Source organism: Haemaphysalis longicornis, unplaced genomic scaffold, assembly GCF_048455015.1.
Source record: "Haemaphysalis longicornis isolate Haplotype H1 unplaced genomic scaffold, Haemaphysalis longicornis Haplotype H1 scaffold_6, whole genome shotgun sequence".
In the NCBI taxonomy this organism is placed as follows: domain Eukaryota; kingdom Metazoa; phylum Arthropoda; class Arachnida; order Ixodida; family Ixodidae; genus Haemaphysalis; species Haemaphysalis longicornis.
In genome coordinates this window covers 80,678,333-80,693,286 of record NW_027526407.1, presented here as the reverse complement: position 1 = coordinate 80,693,286, position 14,954 = coordinate 80,678,333, and the positions used below count along the sequence as shown (strand labels likewise).

The 14,954-nt window shown below is 50.2% G+C and overlaps 1 protein-coding gene and 4 pseudogenes across 2 annotated transcripts in view; all 5 read left to right on the top strand.

Moving 5' to 3' along the window:
• The window catches only part of LOC144143578 (uncharacterized), a 133,698-nt gene that overhangs the window by 36,481 nt on the left and 82,263 nt on the right, over window positions 1–14,954 (top strand). The gene's annotated exons all lie outside the window — the stretch shown is intronic.
• On the top strand, window positions 61–2,770 carry LOC144143100 (serine/threonine-protein phosphatase PP1-beta catalytic subunit pseudogene; annotated as a pseudogene).
• On the top strand, window positions 5,941–6,851 carry LOC144143099 (serine/threonine-protein phosphatase PP1-beta catalytic subunit pseudogene; annotated as a pseudogene).
• LOC144143098 (serine/threonine-protein phosphatase PP1-beta catalytic subunit pseudogene) lies at window positions 7,900–8,863 on the top strand (annotated as a pseudogene).
• Window positions 9,139–13,666, top strand: LOC144143097 (serine/threonine-protein phosphatase PP1-beta catalytic subunit-like; annotated as a pseudogene).

The window sequence follows — 14,954 nt, the reverse complement described above, 5'->3', positions numbered from 1 at the left end:
ATCCCGTGCACCGCATATATCAGGGCGCCAAATGGGCGGAGGGCTACCTAAATATAAAATGTAAACAGCATCATTCTCAGGTTCTTAGCAGTCCAGGGAAGACATCCAGCAAAGTCAATGCAACGGATGAGGGCTGTGCTGGGCGGCCTAGAACTCCAGTCGTGCGAAGTCTTCCTCACCCAGCCCATGCTGCTTGAGCTGTAGGCGCCGCTCAAGGTCCTCGGCGACATCCACGGTCACCACGTGGACGTGGGACGGCTGATCGAGCACGGTGGCTTCCAGCTGGGGGCCAGCTACGTGCACCGGGGCAGGCAGCACCCCGAAACTATCTGCGTCCTGCTGGCGTCGAAGGTCAAGTACGCGGAAAACTTCTTCCTGCTGCGGGAAAACCACGAGTGCGCGTCCATCAACCGCGTCTACCGCTTCCTGGACGAGTGCAAGCGCCAGTACAACATGGAGTTCTGGAAGACCTTCGCCGACTGGTTCAGCTGCCTGCCCGTCGCTGCCACCATCGACGAGAAAGTCTGTTGCCATGAGGTCCTGCCTCCAGACCTCCAGTGCATGAAACAGATCGGGGATGTCATGCGACCAACACACGTCCTTGACACAGGCCTCCTGCGTGACCTGCTGTGGTCGGATCCGGGAACGGATGTCCAGGACTGTGGCGAGAACGACCTTGGCGGGTCCTTCAACTTGGGTGCCGACGGGGTCTCCAAGTCCCTGAACAAGCATGACCTCGAGTTAATCTTCAGAGCCCACCAGGTGGTGAAGGGCGTTCGCGAGTTCTTCACCAAGCTCCAGCCGGCGGCACTGTGGGTGGCACCAAGGTACTGCGGCGAGTTCCGCAACGCTCGTCGTAGGATGTCTGCCAACAAGACTCTGATGTGCGCCGCACAGATCCTGAGAATCTCCGAGGAGGAGGCCAAGGGAACAATGACTGAGCAATATGGAAGCGGTTTTTGGTCGAACAGCGAAAGCGGGGCAGCCAAGCTGATGACGATGGCGCTGGGCATCCCACGCGCGCTCGCTTCTTCGTGTAGATTGGCCGATTCTGCACGGGTATTTCAATGCGAAGAGATTAGTTCACGGTTTCGTTCGTGCGTGTCCTGTTAGTGATTAATTTCGGTAGAAGGAACGAAGGGAAAAACCGTAAAGGGAACACAACATTCCATGTATTGTTTTTTGGCGTGACGTTTCCGGTAATAGCTTTCCAAAAGAAAGGCTGAACGTCCATCACACCGACTGCAATGTAAACAGGGACATTTAGCGTCCGCACGCGTTCCTTTTACGATAACGACGCAGATGGTTCGCGACATATATGATCAGCGTGCGAGGGCTGCGCGGCGTGAATTCCGCTGGGGCGCCGGCCTCGACATTATGCGACGGGACAGGCTCTGCGAGCCGTGTGTCAATGGCGGGTATTAATGGACGTATTTTTCCCCTCTCAGAGAAACAACACTGGGACCTGGATTACTTCCGGAATTAGAAGCCCGGACTGAAAAAAAAAAAAAAATTGTCGCAGCTTGCACAACAGCAGAGCAGGCGATCCCACTCCCTTTGTCGGAGACCTGGCTGTTCAAATCATACGCTAGGAATGAATAACCCGAAGAATAGTTAAATAATTAATAATTAAATAAATAAATAATACAGTTGAAACTCGAATCTACGAAACTAGATTTTGCGAATTTCCCGATTTGACGAACAAATTCGGATTCCCCCCGCAGTTGCCCGTAGACTGAATGCGTTTACGAACTCGAAATAACGAAACAAACTTCGCCGCCAAACCCGATTTAACGAAGCATTCCTGGAAAAAAAGATGAATAGAAAAAATTACACCATCTTCCCGTAGGGGAACCCTGAGTAGTATGCGAAGCAGCCATGGGGTCGACTGAAGTTCCCATTAGTTTTCAGTTCGTCGTTTCCGTTAACGTTCAGCTTCGCGTGCCTTCGTTATCAGTAGCTTCTTGACGTAGTTTGAATGATTGAAGGACATAAAGCGCGTTCGTAGCACATGCTCCCATCTAGGTTTGTAGCGCAGTGGGAAGAGCGCCACGTACCTCCCGTTGCGGCCAGAGAGTCGTGGGATCGAAATCGGGCGCCGCCTAACTATTTTTTTATAGTGCACTGCGCTGACGTCAGCGCAAACGCTGACGGGGCTGAAGAGACGCGCATGCGCAGTACAGTGCGGTTGGCGAACAACGAGGGAGGGAGGGACGCAGCCCCGAGCATGAGATGCTTCGCATCTAAAAGCGGTTTTCCAAATTTATGGTGTGTAGAATGTATGGCAGTGTGCTGCCAGCGTAGGAGCGGTAGCACACTGCCAAATGAGCTGCCACACTTACTTCCGAGGCTGCGTCTGGCTCTTGTCACAAGCCCGCAACACGAACCGGAAGAGGCATCGCCCAGTTGTTGGGAAGAGCTTCGGTGTCGTGACGAGGTGGCCGCATATCAGAACTTCGACGACTTCGTGAACGCCGACGCAGACGCGGAGACCGACACAACAGAAGCTCTCGACGACGACGACATAGTGCAGCTTGTTTACGGAGCACAGGAGGAGTCTGAAGATGAAAACGATCCAGATACTGTGGAAGTTCCCGTGCCCACACCAAGACAGATGATGGACGCCGTCGACCTTCTGAGGCGGTTTTCTAGGGCACCCGAGAGTACCGAGGACGCTTTGACTTCACTTGCAAGCTCCGAGAAGTGTATGCTGCCGCTGCTCACCAAGCGCACGAAGGCGAAAATCACGAGTTTTTTTCTTCAAAACTAGGCAATAAACGTCGTTCTCTCGACCGACATTTATGTGTACACTGTGATCCTTCTGTGAATTTTATACCTATGCTTTCTATAATACATAGGAAATGTAGTAATGACTTTGCTCTGTGCTATTTCTCTATTACGATTGTGCTATTATGCTTAAATTTGTGAACAGACGTGTTATTATGTACGCTGTAAATCGGGTGGCTGAGGCCCCTGTCAGGCCACGTCCGCCTTTAGTCTCAGCCTCCCCTTGGTTTTGCCAAGAAATAAAAATCAAATACTCAAAATACTCAAATTTGTCGTTCTCTCGATTTTACGAAGTTCCCGATTTAACTAAATAATTCGCGGGTCCCGGTGTCTTCGTTAAATCGAGGTTCAACTGTAATTACATAATTAACAATTTATTTAGTAACACACCTAAATTCGCTAAAGGCATTGTTGTTCTAGGGGAGCGTTATACGTGAAATAAACACAAAGAATCACAAGCACGGCATAATGGTAACAAGGAAGTGCTGGGCGCGCGGAATGCAATCGGATCGACGAACGTTTCATAACGCGAGTGACCAAGATTTTATTTTATTTTTTTATTTACAAGATACTGCAGGCATGAAGCCCAAGAAGGAGTGGTACAGGCGATAAACAGAAAAAAAAGAACAAGAAAAGGCAATCAAGCCTAACATCACACACATACAACAATGAATTAAGCGGGATTACATGTCTTACATTTTTCAAAAAAAAAGGGCGGGAGAAGAGAAACATGGCACTGAAGTAAAGCAATGCAACAACACAATTAAACAGTGGATAACACAACTGCAAATCATTTTCACGTCAACCAGGAAGACATGCGCGTCAATAGAATTTTTAGACATCTTGAAACAGCGCAACACGGACGAGGACGTAAGAAGTAGACAATACGAGGGCTGACTCACAACTGGTTTATTTCATTGAAAGCGCATAATTTATCACTTTGGCTTCGCCCAGATTTCCACCCTTTTACAGAATTTTTAGAATTTTTAGAATTTTTAGAATTTGCACGTGCACGGGAAGCGTTTTAACGGCGAAGCTGTTTAGCAAATCGCAAGTTTTCCTGTCCGCCGTTAAAAATACCAAGAAGATGCCGAGCGCTCGTCTGTGCGTGCCTCGCAATGACCGCCCAGCGTCCCCGATGCACGTTTGTCAAGCCAAGCATAACCACTTAAGGAGATTGGCCAAGATTGGCAAAAAAAAAAAAAAAAAGTGCGCCGTGATCGTGGGAATGCTTGCTCGGAGCACGTCATATCGTACGCTTTTCCGATGTGATGTACAATGATTATCACTTCCAAAAAAAAAAATGAAGGAAGCTCACACTTATAGCAAAATTCATGGAGTAAAGGTCGCTGTGCAGCGAAGAAGAAGCAAATCGGCTTCAATCGTGGACTTAAACCGTTAGCTATAATCTCGCTGTCACAGCTCCAATTCAACTCGAAATTCCTAATCTGGCTCTATTTGCATCTTTAATATTAAGACGATATTGGCATTTAGACGCTACTCGTTCAGACTCACTTTTATCATTTGAAAAGTACCAACATTTAATGTTCGGGTGGAATGTTTATTTTTGTGGTTCTCAACAATGCGAGGTGACCTTCATCGAGCTGCGCTGCAGGATTTCAAGGCGTAATTTCTATCTGTTTAGATCAGGACTTTCACCTACGGAACTATGTGTGCGGTGCCGGGTCCCTGAAACAATCGAACATTTTTTTCTCGACTGCCGCCGTTTCTCAACAGCTAGACAACTGCTCTTGTAGGGCCAATTGAGCGTTTCGGGTTGACTTTTTCGATTCCACTTATATTATCTATTGTCGCGTCAAATTTGGGGTTTGCAAAAAGGGATATTTATAATTGCATTCAAAATTTTCTTTCTGCTTCGATCAGGTCATTTGAATTGCTGAACGGTGCTAATTAATGGGTAATTCGGGTTTTATTCATAACTAAGTTTCCTTTTACAGCCTCTTTCTGGAAATAATTTAGTATTTTGAAGTCCCCACGTATTTAACAACCGATTTAGCCCTGGCCAATCCCCCCTTGTGGGTACGGGATAAAATCTTTGAGTACATCATCATCATCACCACCACCACCACCACCATCATCATCATTAAACCATCGTAATGGTCGTGAAGGTTGCGTACACATTCGCTACCTTCAAGTATTACGCGTTAGTGTGAGCGACCTTGCATTTTTTAAGTGCGAATGCACTTCTTAAGCGACCCTGAACCTGCGTCCACCGGCGATGTCCGCATAGCATACCCACGTGGGGGATTGGCCAGGAATCTCCTCGTCTTCCTTGGCAGCGGGGGGAGATGGGCGCGCGCTGCCTGGCCGCTGACATGGCACATACCCACGTGGGGGATGGGCCAGGAATCGGGCGTGAGAAGGGCTAATGCACCCGCCTAAAGGAGTACTGACACGAAATTTCAAAGCTGAGATCCGCTCTAGCAATCAAGTACAACGACAACACAAATAGGTGTCTGTGAATAAATGCATCTTTCTTTCTTTGTAGTTGTGTGTGTGTGTGTGATCTCTCTTTCGCGAACATTACCGAACCGCGCAAATTCAACTCGTGCATTCGCACTTTCACATTCTTCCCCTCGGGGAAATGCGGGGAATTTTTTTCCTTTCCCATTGGAGGTGTTCCATTCGCGCTGGACAACTTACGGCCCGATTAAACAGCTCCGCTGTCGAAAGTGGCCTGCCCATTCGTCCACGCGAGCGGTGTGATGACGCCGGCCTCCGGACAGGATCAAGCGGCGACACACAAATAAAGGGACATGTAGTACCTGGGGTTTCGGTTTCGATTTCAGTGGTTCTACCAGGTTCTATACCACTAGGGAGCTAACCTCAGGGTATATGTGTGACGTCACTGAATAAATTACGCTTTGGCTTGAATCTTCAACCCGAGGGCACGTCTGTACTCACCGCCCTTGTGGGCCGTCGCCGACGCGACTCCACTGGACACAAGGGTTGATTTTTGTCAACTTCACTCCGTTACTCCGTTATCATGAAACGACAATTTTGCCAGAATTTCGCTTCATTAACATATTTGCGACGTACTAGTCCCCGCGCTGTTAAGGGCTGCAGCCTCCTAAGTTCGTATTCTGAAGTACACAATCAAGTGTCCCGCATATACCAGCGGATGGAACAAAAATGGCGGAGGTGGATCTAAACGTTTACAGCATCATTTTAAGGTTCTTAGAAGTCCGGGGTGCCGCCCAGGGAAGCCGATGCAGCTGACCGTGATGGAGGTACGCTGCCCGGGCCTCAAGTCACGCGAAGTCTCCCTCAGACAGCAGGATTCCGCTCGAGCCGGAGACGGCGCTCAGGATCTGCGACATTTACGGCCAGTACACGGGCCTTGTCAGGCTCTTCGAGTACGGCGACTTCCATCCGGAGGCCAGCTACGTGTTCCTCTGGGACGACGCAGCCCGGCACAAGCAGTCCCTCGAGACCATCTGCCCTCCGTTGGCGTACAAGATCAAGTACCCGAGGAACTTCTTCCTGATCTGGGAAACCCAGAAGTGCGCCTCCATAAACCATATCTACGGCTCCCACGACGGGTGAAGCGCTGGTACAACGCCAAGCTCTGGAAAACCTTCGCCCACTGCTGCAACTGCCTGCGCGTAGCTGTTATCTTCGACGATTTCTGCTGTTAAAGGGGGCTGTCTCCCGACCTTACGGAGCGGATCATGCGACCATCGGACGTCCCCGACGCAGGCCTCCATGAGGGACCTCCTGTGAACGGACCGGACAAGAGTGTGCAGGGCTGGGACAAGAACGACGAATGCGTGTCGTTCACGGTTGGGGCCGAGGTGGTCTCCAAGTTCCTCGATATACGCTTGCAGGGCGCACTCGGTGGTGGACAATGGTTGCGAGTTCTTCACAAAGCGCGAGGTGGTAGAACTGTTCGTTACGCCCAAGTACTGCAGGGAGTACGGCGACGCTAGAGAGGCGAAATGTCAGCTAACGAGACGCTCATGCGCATCGTACAGATCATGAAACCCCCCGGGATGGCCGCAAAGGGGACAAAGATGACTGAGCAATTTCGAGCTCGTCCTTGATCAGAAAGCCAAGAATGCAGCGAAATCGGAAGCTGATCACGATCGCGCTGGGAATCCTGTTTGCTCACTTCTTGGGGATTCTCCTGGGTTGTGCTCGGGTATTTTAATGCAAAAAGATTAGTTCGTGGTTTCATTCCCACGTTTCCTTTAAGTGATTCATTTCAAAAGAATTGATAAAGGGAACGAATAATGCGGAGATTACAGCAGTAGAAGTGCCTACCGATTGCGTCAAGCTTCCAGTAATAACTGTGCAAAAGAAGCGACTCAACAACCATGACGCCGACTGCATTGTAAACGGGCAGACTTGTGCGCACGCGTTCCCTCCTAGAGATGGTTTCGGACATGTACGAACAGCGCGAGAAGGCTGCGCAGCGAGAGTTCCTAGGGTGCATAATAGAAGTATTTCCCCCTCTTAGAGCAACAACACGCCGACATTGATCAGTCTTCGTCACCATCATCAGCCTGTCTACACCCGCTGCAGGGCAAGGTCCTCTGCCATAGATCTCGCCAATTTATCCCTGCAAACTTATTGATCTCATCTGCCCACCTAACATTCTGCTGCCCCCTGCCACGTTTGCCTTGTTTAGGGACTCACTCTGTTACCCTTAAGGACCAACGGTTATCTTGCCTTCGCATTACATGCCCGACCATTTCTTTTCTACTAATACGTCTACATTGATAACTTTTGGGATTCATATATGCGATTAAATTGCGGGGAGCTCTTTTCCCGCCAGAGTGGTGGGATGACACCGGCCCCAGAAGGAAGCCCGCACTTTGACACAAGGGATCACTTTTTCGTCCACCTCTATCCTGCTATTCCGTTATCATGAAGCGACAATTTCCCCATACTTCCATTGTATTTCGAACTTGAAAAACATACAAATTTCCACTGGGGCAGAAATGCCGCGTCTCCTGTCTCTAAATTCACGAAGTCCTGTCTACGGAGAAATCAGTGGGTTAAAAATGGTGAATGTGACCTGGAGGTAAAACGTAAACAGTATAATTGCCAGGCTTTTTAGCAGTCCGGGTAGGCCACCCAGGGACGGCGATGCAGCTCACGGAGGCGCATGGACGTGGCCAGCTGTGCCTCAAGTCGCGCGACATCTTCCCCAGCCAGCCGACCCTGGTTGAGTTGGAGGCGACGATCAGGATCCTCGGCAACGTCCGCGGCCAGTGCACCGACTCGCTGCGGCTCTTGCAGTGAGGTGGCGTCGCGGCGCAGGCCAACTGCCTCTTCCTCGGAAACGACGTGAACGGGGGCAGGCAGTCCCTGGAGACCATCTGCCTCCTCCTGGCGTTGAAGATCAAGTACGCGAAGAACGTCTTCCTGGTCCGAGGCAACCACGAGTGCGCGTTCGTCAACCGCGTCTAAGGCTTCTACGACGAGTGCAAGCGCCGGTACAACATGGACTTGTGGATGACCTTCGCTGACTGCTGCAATCGCCTGCCCATTGCTGCCATAACCGATGAGGGGATCGTCTGCTGCCACGGGGGAGTGTCTCTCGGCCTCCAGTGCATATAGCAGATCAGGGATGTCATGCGACCAACAGACGTCTCCGACATAGGTCTCCAGTGTGGCCTCGTGTGGTGGGATCGGGACAAGAACGCCCGGGACTGCGGAGAACGCAACCATGTCGTGTTCTACACCTCTGGTGCCTCCGTGGTGTCCCCCGACAGGCATAATGCGAACTCACGAGGCTGTGAGGGATGGTTACGCGTTCTTTGTCCAGCGACAGCCGGTGGTACTGTTGTGCTCGCAGCCCGCGTACTGCGGCGAGTTCGGCAGCACTGGGAGCAGGGTGTCCGTCGACGAGACTCTGATATGCAGCGTCCAGATCTCGAGACCCTCCGAGAAGGAAGCAGACGAGACGGAGTTCACTGTGCAATATGGAGGCGTTCCTTGGTCGAACAGCGGGGGCGGAGCAACAAAGCTGATCGCGATCACGCTCGGTATCCTGCGCGCTCACTTCGTCGTGGGGATTGTCCGGGATTGTGTTTTTAACAGTGTCTAGAGTGCCGTCCGACGACATTCGAATATTTAACACTAGGCTAGCACAAGCCAAAGAGACTGTCGTTGTAGTGTAGAGGATCCGTCTTAGCTTCTTGACCGACAAAGTCGGTAGTTCGAGACCGGCGTTTGCCTCGGTTGCTTTTTTTAATTATTTAATTGAGGCGTAATTTGTATGCCTTAGGTTAGTTATAGTGTTTTAGATTATTTCTTTGTGTGCGTTAGGTTATCTTATGTTATGTTTAGGTTAGGTAGCCTAGCCTTACGTTATCTACACCGATGGACTGCCAGACGCGGCAATTTTGCAACAAAACGCCGGTGGACGTCGATATAGTGGAGTGCTTATAATACCGTCGGACGGCACTCTAGACACGGCCTTATTTTAACGCTAAAGCATGTTTTAACTGTGTTGGTCAAACATTTTGCGTTCATGCCAGACAAAAGAAAATTCTTCGGGCGGTTAAGTCTGCTTGCGTGATTTGAAGGCGAAAGCGTGGCGATACTTATTAACAACTCCTTTGCTGCAACTTCGCATTTGTATCACTTAAATTCGCTTACGTTTTTTTTGTATTTTTGGGCTAATTACTTCACTCTCCTTCTTTCCGGCTACACCGTGTACGGGTGGATTTGCTCGCTCGCGTTTCTTCGTCTTACGGGGCGGATGCCAGCAAGCAGACCGGCACATGCGACAGCTTCCCTAAAATTAGTGTGCACGACTAGTGTGCACCTCGCCTACTCACGTGCCATCAAGTTAAAGGTTTCACGCGGCAAGCTATATTCTACAACTTTTGACAGTTTTGTAAATTGTATGAAGCAGGAACATTCCCTCTCAAAGGTCCCGATTTTTGGCCGATCCCCTCAGCAAGTATGTTGAGAAGAAAGGAAGAACTACGCCAACTTTTGTGCTACGCCGCCAACGTGCGGAGGTACCACAGATGGATGAGCACTGGCCTGATACTGTGCGGACCCAGCCTCGAATTTCTTGAGAAAACAGATGTGTTGATATTTATATACCGTAAATGGTATACACCCCATCCCTGCCGCCTCGATGTCCCTTATGCGCCTCCCTCACACCCGCCAATCTCCAGCACCTAATTTGGCACTGTCCGAAATTTACGCGTTACAGAACCTTCAACCCTCCTCCAAACGCCTCCTCCTCATACAGCGACCCTCGTACACTGGAACCTCCCACGCTGGCTTTACTTGCACACTACTCTCTAGAAAGCGGTCCAGCGCGAGCAGTTTAGAGCCGTGAGCCTGCTCTCCTCACCCCACGGGGCCTCTACCGCCTTCGTAAGGAGCCAACCAAGTTCAATTTGAAGTTGCCATTTTCTGCCACCGTCAAGCCAACACGGTGGAGGAAACTCGAGATCGAGCACAGAAATGCACTTCGGACCGCTCTAGGCTTGCCCCGATCGTCGCAATGCGCGGGAACTCTTGCTGAAGCCAGTGCCTGGCCCCTCGCACTCCGCGCCCTACAGCGAGCTCTCAATCACGTCGAGCGGCTCCATAGGGCTCCAGACGGAGGCGCCCTCCTCGCACGGCTACGAGAACGACCTCACTTTCGAATGGTATGATTGTCAGTACCTTCGAAACGGTGATCGGCCAGCCCCCGAGGGATCACATCATACGTCCTCCACCCCACGTGACGAATGAGATTACCGTGAGTCGACTTTCGTTTCTCTTCCAATAAAGCAACCCCCCCTCTCTCTTTCTCTCTCTCTCTCTCTCTCTCTCTCTCTCTCTCTCTCTCTCTCTCTCTCTTGCCATTTTCCAGATGTCCCAAGCTACAAACATCCCACCTTCTACTCCCGCTTCCCCCTCTTGACATAGCGTCTTCCTGCTTCAGTAAAGGCTATGTCTCTCTCTATATATATTTACACCGGCGGCCATTTTCTCGACCGCACAACAGAAACAACGGCGCTTTTGCGCAGAATGGGCACTTAAGGCTTTCGCTTTGAAAAAAGGGGCTGAACGACGATCACTCCGACTGAGCTGTAAAGAGGCACATTGCACTTGCTCGCGTGTACACTCCTAAATAACGCGCGCGGCCTATGCGACGCAGACGGTTTCAGACATGCACGAAGAGCGCGCGAAGGCTGTGCCGCGATAATTTCGTTTGAGCGGCGGCCTCGTCATCATACATATACACACACGTACATACCTGCATATATATACATACATACATGCGTACATACGTGCATACATACATACACACATACGTACATACACACATACGTACATACATACATACATACATACATACATACATACATACATACATACATACATACATACATACATGCATGCATGCATGCATGCATGCATGCATGCATGCATACATACATACATACATACATACATACATACATACATACATACATACATACATACATACATACATACATACATACATACATACATACATACATACATACATACATACATACATACATACATACATACATACATACATACATACATACTGTGAGGTTTCCAGTGGTAAAAGTAGGTTGGTTACTTTCCCACGCAATACCAAGCCATGCGACGAGAGACACTAATCAGTCTTTGTCTTCTCGTTACGCCCAGCTAGCAAGCTATCTCCCACCCCGCGACTGCGCGCTGTACCGCGCCAGCCGCGGCGGGCCGTGGCTCAAAGGAACAAAGGAAGTGACAAGTGTTTTCGCTCATTGACATTTATTACTTAATAATAAACATACAAAGAGCATGCAGGCTAGCTGGTTGACGGCGAGGATCTAGTTCCTCGCCCGGGCAATTTAAGGGAATCGAGAGGTTCGACGCACCGCGACAACAGTCATCTCCGGGGCGCCTCAGCGCGCTCGCGTTTGCCTCGCTGGGACGCCGGTGACAGCCATTGTCGCCCTACTTTTTGCCCGATCTTCGAAGGAAGGAGGTCACCAGGCGCGCCCTGTCGCCTCACTTCCCGAGCTCCAACCTCCCACCGCTTGCATCCCGCGCGCTCTCACCGGCCACAGGACACTCCTTCGGCGAGGAGGTACATCCCGCTCGCCGACGGTCTCGGCAAGAAAGTTCCCGCGACGAGCAAGCAGCGCGGCGAAGCCAAACGAAAGGAAACGCGCTAAGGTCGCGTTCCCACAATACACATACATACATACATACATACATACATACATACATACATACATACATACATACATACATACATACATACATACATACATACATACATACATACATACATACATACATACATACATACATACATACATACATACATACATACGTACATACGTACATACAATGTATGATAGCGAAAAGTATGATACGTTAAAGGACGATGTATGTACGTACGTATGATACGTACGTACATACATCGTCCTTTCACGTATCATACTTTTACGTCTTGCGTCTAATAACAACGCAAAAACTGAACGATAACGACACCGCCTGTACTGTAAACAGACACATTGGCCGTACGCAGGTGTTCCCCTCCGAGATAATGCATACAGGACGCGGATGGTTTCGGACATACCGAACAGCTGCGTGGTTGTGGTTCGGGAACGTCGCTCGGGCGGCGGCCTCGACATCATGCGATGGGAGAGCGTCCGCGAGCCTTATCTCGACTGCGAGTATTAATAAAGGTATTTCCCGCTGTCAGAGAAACAGCCCGCAGACCTGAATCATTTATGGAATTCAAATCTACCGGCAAAAAGTGGGCAGGTGTTCGCCCACGCGAACGGTCTTATGACTCCCACACCAGTGCGAAGCACGTGCCTACAACAATAAAAACATGAAGATTGATTTTTTGTTCACCCTTGTGATTTTATTCCGTTATCATGAAACAACAATTTCATCATATATCTGTTAGGCTGGAAGCTTTACCGCTTTACCAGCATATGAAAAACTCCTCGGTATGTGGGCTCACGTAATCCTGTGCACCGCATATATCAGTGCGTGGAATTGGCGGGGGGCAACCTAAGCGTAAAACGTAGACTCATTCCCACGTTCTTAGCAGTCCAGGGAAGACATCCAGCAAAGCCGAAGCAACGGACGGAGGCTGTGCTGGGCGGCCTAGAACTCCAGTCGTGGGAAATCTTCCTCACCCAGCCTATGCTGCTTGACCTGTAGGCGCCGGTGAAGGTCCTCGGTGACGTCTAGGGTCAGAACACGGACGTGGTGCGGCTGTTCGAGCGCGGTGGCTTCCGCCTGAGGGCCAACTACGTGCACCGGGGCAGGCAGCCCATCGAGATCATTCGCCTCCTGCTGGCGTCGAAGGTCAAGTACGCGGAGGACTTCTTCCAGCGGCGGGGAAACCACGAATGCCCGTCCATGAACCTCGTGTAGGGCTATGTGGACAAGTGCAATCGGCAGTACAGCAGCAAGCTCTGGAAGGCCTTCACCGACTGATTCAGTTGCCTGCACATCGCTGTCACCATCGACGAGAAGATCTGTTGACACGAGGTACTGCCTCCATACCTCTAGCCCATTTACCAGACCAGGCGAATCTCGAGACCGACGGACGTCCTCGACACAGGTATCCTGCATGACCGCCCGTGGTCGGATCCGGGAAATGATGTCCAAGACTGGGGCGAGAACGACCTTGGCGTGTCCTTCACCCTGGGTGCCGACGTGGTCTCCAAGTTCCTCAACAGGCATATTCAGGGAACTCCACGTGGTGGAGAATGGTTGCGAGTTTTTCGCTGTGCGCCAGCCGGTTGCAGGATTACTGCGGCGACGCTGACGACGCTGGGCCATGCTGTCCGTCGACGAGATTGGCGTCATGGGCAGCGTCCAGATTCTGAGACCCGCAGAGAAGAAGGCGTAAGGGACGGAGATGACTGGGCAATATGGAGGCGTTCCTTTGTCACGGAACGGAAGCGGGACAGTTGTTCTTGTTGTTGTTCCTGGTGACTTGGCTCATATCCACGTGGTTGATTGGCCAGGAATTGGGCGTGAGAAGGGCTAATGCGCCCGCTTACAACACCGGAAACTTATACACCTCGCTATTTATACGCAGAAAGAAAGAAAATGGAATTGGTTGAAAGTTGTAAGTGGATTTTTGAGTGGAACAACTGAGCTTTTTGGACCAGAAAAAAGTACATGCAGGAATCACCGCTAACAGGGCAGGCGCCTGGTCTCCGAAACGTATGCATGAATGGCTGCAGCCACCCCTCGGTGACAATATTCCAGTGATATGGCCCCAAAAGATAGTAGTACGGGCATGGAAATAGGCAGGCCAATTCGTCGCAATGGCGTGGCAAGGTGACGTTGCCTCATCATTGAAAAACCGCGGCAATGCAATAGGAAGTGCTCTAAAGTCTCCTGATCACCGCAGACAGCACATCGGGAGGATGAGGCTAGACCAGCCCGGTGCATATAATAGTTGAGTTGGGGGACTCGACATCTGAAGGTAGTTAACGTGACCTCGCATTGTCGAGATTCACAAAAACGGGTATTCCAATTATGTTTTAAATTGACATAATCTTCAAAATTAGTGATGATCCCTTCCTGCACTCTTGCTAGGCGTTGGTAGGTACGAAACCTTGCTCCTGCTACAACGAAGGGAATAGGGCATAGGTCAACTGAAGGGCCATCTAACGACGATCGTCCAGCTGGCGCGCGATCACGACGGACATCCTGCGCGCGCACTTCTTCGTAGGGATTGTACGGGATTGTGCGCGGGGTTCATTTCGGGTATTAAAGCTAACGCTTTCCTAGTGGGCTCATTGACGTTCTGTCAGAAAACTATAATGCATTCCCCCATAGACCTGTTGGTCGACCGAAAAGCTCTGATAAGATCTCTGGACAAACGGTGCATGCGTGAAACGGGGCTGCCATTGTGTCAAAACGGTTACTTGAATATCGCAAAAAAGAAACGGTTCTACACAAGACACTACACACATCGATCACGAAGAAGTACAATGGTGTACCTGTATCTCGTAAACCCCGTATGGGCACACATTTGAATCGTTCATGGACGCGTTTACCTAGTGATGATGATGATGATACACCTTAAAGTTTTTGGCACCTTCCCACAAAGGGGGATTGGCCAGGGCTAAATCACTTATATTAATTCGTCACGACTTCAAAATATGAATTTAATCCCGGAAAGA